This window comes from Leptonychotes weddellii, unplaced genomic scaffold, assembly GCF_054177405.1.
Source record: "Leptonychotes weddellii isolate Sample4059 unplaced genomic scaffold, ASM5417740v2 HiC_scaffold_16351, whole genome shotgun sequence".
In the NCBI taxonomy this organism is placed as follows: domain Eukaryota; kingdom Metazoa; phylum Chordata; class Mammalia; order Carnivora; family Phocidae; genus Leptonychotes; species Leptonychotes weddellii.
Window position 1 is genome coordinate 1 of NW_027746110.1, and position 4,528 is coordinate 4,528.

The 4,528-nt window shown below is 42.8% G+C and overlaps 1 long non-coding RNA gene across 1 annotated transcript; it reads right to left on the reverse strand.

Moving 5' to 3' along the window:
• Positions 1-2,768: 2,768 nt before the first annotated feature.
• Positions 2,769-4,528, reverse strand: LOC145718486 (uncharacterized). The gene is made up of 2 exons (XR_014141847.1): positions 4,409-4,528; positions 2,769-3,849 (listed from the first exon to the last, which is right to left on the reverse strand). It is a non-coding gene; the product is annotated as an uncharacterized LOC145718486 (long non-coding RNA).

A 4,528-nucleotide genomic window follows, 5' to 3' on the forward strand; every position in this document is an offset into this window, starting at 1 on the left:
GAAGAAGAAAGAGAACAGATTTCTTGTCAAAAACTATACAAGCAAGAAAAGAGTGGAGTGAAATTATTAAAATGCTTAAGGTATAGGATATAAAATTCTTCCAGAAAAATTTTCCTTCAAAAGTGAAGAATTATAAACTTTCCCAAACAAAAATAAAAGGAACCCATTTCCAGAACACCTGTCCTGCGAGAAATGTTAAAAGGAATCCTTCAGGAAGAAGGAAAATGATATCGGTCAGAAATTCAGATCAACATAAAAAAAGAAAGAGTGTTGGAGAGTAAATAAAGTGAAATAAATCTTTTCTCGTTCTTAATTGATTTAAAATATAAATTTTAAAGCAGTAATAATAACAGAGCATTGGGAAATCATAATACATGGGTAAGAGAAATGAATGTCAGCAATGCCACAATGGGTGGGTGGGAGGGAGAATTAGGAAAACTCTGTTATATAAGGTGCCTGCACTACACATAAAGTCGTTTAGTGCTATCTGAAGATGGACTTCAGGCTAGTTTCAAATGTATATTGCAAATGCTAGGGCAGCAATTAAACAAATTAAGAAATGTAATTGATAGGTTAAGAGCGGAGATAAAAGGAAATCCCATAAAATGCTTAATTCAAACCAGAGAAGGCAAAATAAGATGGAGGAAAAAAGCAAATGCAACAAATAGTAAACAGTTAAACATGGTAGATATAAATCCAATTACGTGAATAATTGCTTTAAATATGAATAAGTACATCAATTAAAAGAGATTGTCAGAGTGGATTAAAAAAAAAAAAACAAGACCCAAGTATATGCTGTCTACAGGAAGCCTACTTTGAATATAAAGATGTATGTAGGTTAAACGTAAAGGGATAGAGAAACAAATACCATGCTAATGCTAATCAAAAGAAAGCTGGAGTGACTATACTCATTTCAGACAAAGCAGATTTCAGAAGGAAAACCATCAGAGATCTAGGTATTACATAATGATAAAAGGGTGAGTTCTCCAAGAAGATCTAATAATCCTAAATGTATTTACACCTAACAAGAGAACATCACAATACATGAGGCGAAAACCAATGAAGCCAAAAGGAGAATCAATGCATGGAGTTAGCTCATTGCATGAGGTTTTTCTTGGTTTTCTTCTGGTCAATCAGATACTAGAAACACATGGCCTGTTTTTAAGGAAGCGATAGCTGAGCTGGGAGAAAAACAGCACATGCTAAATGATCCCCAGGGTGACCATGCTGGAACTGGGGAAGATCAGCACTAGGCTTCATTAATAAGTCTGTGTGCAGCAGGGTCCCCTGCCCTGGAGGTACTGGGCTTAGTGTGATGGGAAAATCTGGAGGCAGTGTTATCTGCCATCTGCCTCCTGGCCAAGTCTCTGCGGCCAGGAAATAGCTGCAGGGTGTGGACGACCAATGGAAGCTGAGCTCAACTTCCCTCCTGGGCTCCTTGCCTGGAGCATCAGTTCCTGAAAATACAGATGGTGCTTTCTATTTTCTGAAAACATGAGGCACCAGCCTTGAAAGTGGGCTTCAAAAAATGTGCCAAAACATTCTTGTTGATGATGAAGACCGACGCTTGTTTAAATGTGAGGAGTTTACAGTTGGCACAACATTTTATCGCGTGAGCCCGAATGGAAATACAAAATCATGCTACTTTAAAACCATAGTTCATTCTGCATTTTAAGGAAGACAAATGGAAGGTTGCTCTTGTTGCTGTTATTTTTTGTTTTGTTTTTTGCTGTAGAAGTCCCCAAGCCCCAGCCTAGTCTGCAAGCTGAAGGGTAAGAAAAAGGGAAGGAACAATAAATGTAATAAAGAATGATCCATACAGGGTGCCTGGGTGGCTTGGATAGTTGAGCGTCTGCCTTCGACTCAGGTCATGATCCCAGATCCCTGGGATCGGACCCTGAGTCCAGGTCCCTGCTCCGTGGGGAGCCTACTTCTCCCTCTCCCTCTGCCATTCCCTCTGCTTGTGCTCTCTGGCTCTATCTCTCTGTCAAATAAATAGATAAAATCTTTTAAAAAAATGATCCGTATAATCAATGTAAAGGGCCATCTCTCTGTGAGCGCAGGATAGTTCTACAACGTGCATGGTCTTTAAGAAACTGTCTCTTGTCATAGCATGGATAGGACCTATCCAGAGGGCAGCCATGGATACAAGCCGAAAGACTGAGCCCTCAAACTTTAATGTGAATTACCTGGAGACCTTGTTAAAAGGCAGACTTTGTTTGATACAGTAGTTCTTGGGGTTGCCTAAGACTGCATTTCTAGCAAGCTTCCAAGTGATATCACAGCCCTATTCCACAGGTCACACTCAGCTATAAACAGACTCGGACGAAAGTCCTGGGAAATCAGTCTCCACTATACAAGTCAGGCGAATTTCCCTAATGTTCAACAGAACTCAGGTCTAGGCCATTCTCTACCTGAGTGAACAGATATTGAGGTCCCACTCAGAATTCTTAAGTATTCAAGATGAAAGTGATAATGGAGTTCTAGTGTAATCCCACTTTTACAGATAGGGACACTAAGCTCTCGGGGGGTTAAATCATTTGTCCATTATCATGTAACTATTTAAGTGTACTGTCAGGATTCTAATAGTGGTTTTCTGATCAGCGTCCTTTACTTGCCTCATGTAAGATAGGAAATCAGCCTACAACAGAAGATACAGGGCAGGACACGGTGTGAACAGTGTAGGCATCAGCAAAGCTGGGAGGGAATATAAGGGATAATAAAACCAATGCAGGTTTAAAATGTACAAAAGATCAGATACAAGAAAATGCAGTATAGATATAATCATTTTAATATTAATACAATAGTATTTGGGGGGACATCAAACAGGTCATTTCCACTAGGATAGAGTATGTAGGACAAAGCTCAGAAACAATCATGGGGAATTCCTTTCTTCCTCATGGGCTGAGTGATCCAGGCTCAGGTCTCAGGCAAAGCTGCCTTTAAACCCACTTTTTTTAAACCCACACCGTGTCCTGTCCCCTTATCTTTATTACAGATCAGAGCCCGCTTAGAGGCCTCATGGGTTCAGGCCAGGACTGAAGATTTCATTATCACCTTCTCACTGAGATGTTAAACAATTCAGGAGAAACATCTGTCTCAAACAATGATGATTCAATCCAGTCCCTTAGGCAGTGAGAGGGAAGGCATGGGTTTTGGCTAGCAAAATCCAAAGAGAATCAACCAAGAAGACCAGCAGCAGTGCCATCTCTCACAGTGGACCCCTGGAGTCTCTCTCTTCGTGATCTTGAGGTTATATTGATCCCAGTATTGGCTTTCAACCTCCCCTCCAATTCTCCATCCTATCTTAGAATAGAAAATTGGATAGCTCACCTGTCTGGTCCTGATAAGTATATAAGATCAAAGGGAATAGATAAATATAATGCACAGCATCCTCTTATTCAGGCATCCCTAACATCAGTGCTGTACCCTTCGGTGTGGCATGCACGCCACCTGTTTTTCATGTGGTCACTCTGGAAAACCTGGGAGGAACGTTACTGCCTAAGAACACTTGAAATCCCTCCAAGAAAGGGAACAGATTCTGGGACCACTGACGCTGGGCTGAGGGTATGCTGGGGAAGGTGGATCATCCACCTTCCACCCAAAGGGAACCTGGAACAGAGAGGCAAGGTGGGATGTGTGCATCCTTCACTCTGACGGCAAGAAACTGATAGGATCAAGGTAAAATACAAAAATAATACCACAGCAGGAGAGCATAAAGCAAAGAGCAGTAGCGTGGGAGAGACACTTGTTTTTCTGGACAGTGTCCTCAGAGGGCAAAGATGGAGGGGTCCACGGACGACTTGGTGAAAACAATAGCAGCTTTCACAAGCTCTTGCATGATGGAGGCTGTTATGAGGAGAAAACAAGAATTAGGGCTGAACAACCATGGTGAGAATAAATACTCTTCCCCCGAGACTCTCCATACACCTGCCTGATCAGCTACCCTGACTCCTGGCTCCTGTCTTTCTTCAACACCTCTGACTTTGGTCTTCTTACTGCCCAGAGTCCCTTTCACCTTCTCTGGTCCCAGAAATACTCAACAGCAGTGAGCTAATAAATCCCCCAGGAGTGAGAGCTCCTGTCCAACCCTATACTCAGCATAGTGCTGAGACAGTGAGGAGAACAAATGCCACTTCATGTCCTTCTCACAATTCACAGTCCCCATCCATGTCCCTTTCCCTCTTTACTCACCTCTCCTCTCCCCCAATTTAAGAACGCACCCTCATCCTACCAAGGAGAGGATTATCTGGGAGACCAGAAAAGGTCTGAACCAGGACGGTCAGGGGAGGGGACTATGAGAACTCCTCCCCAGTCACCTTCAAGCAGGCCTGGAGGCTCCGTGCCAGGGAAGATGATTAGCTTCCTAAGGAAGGAAGGAGAGGGGGTCTTAGCATTGAACTCCTACCTGCATGGATGTGAATCCAGGTTCTGGCCTTCTTTTCCAGAAGTTCCCACTCACCCTTCATTTGCTTAGCATTGGAATGCAGCCAGACCACTGCCAGGACTGTGGCCCAGCTTGAGGAAT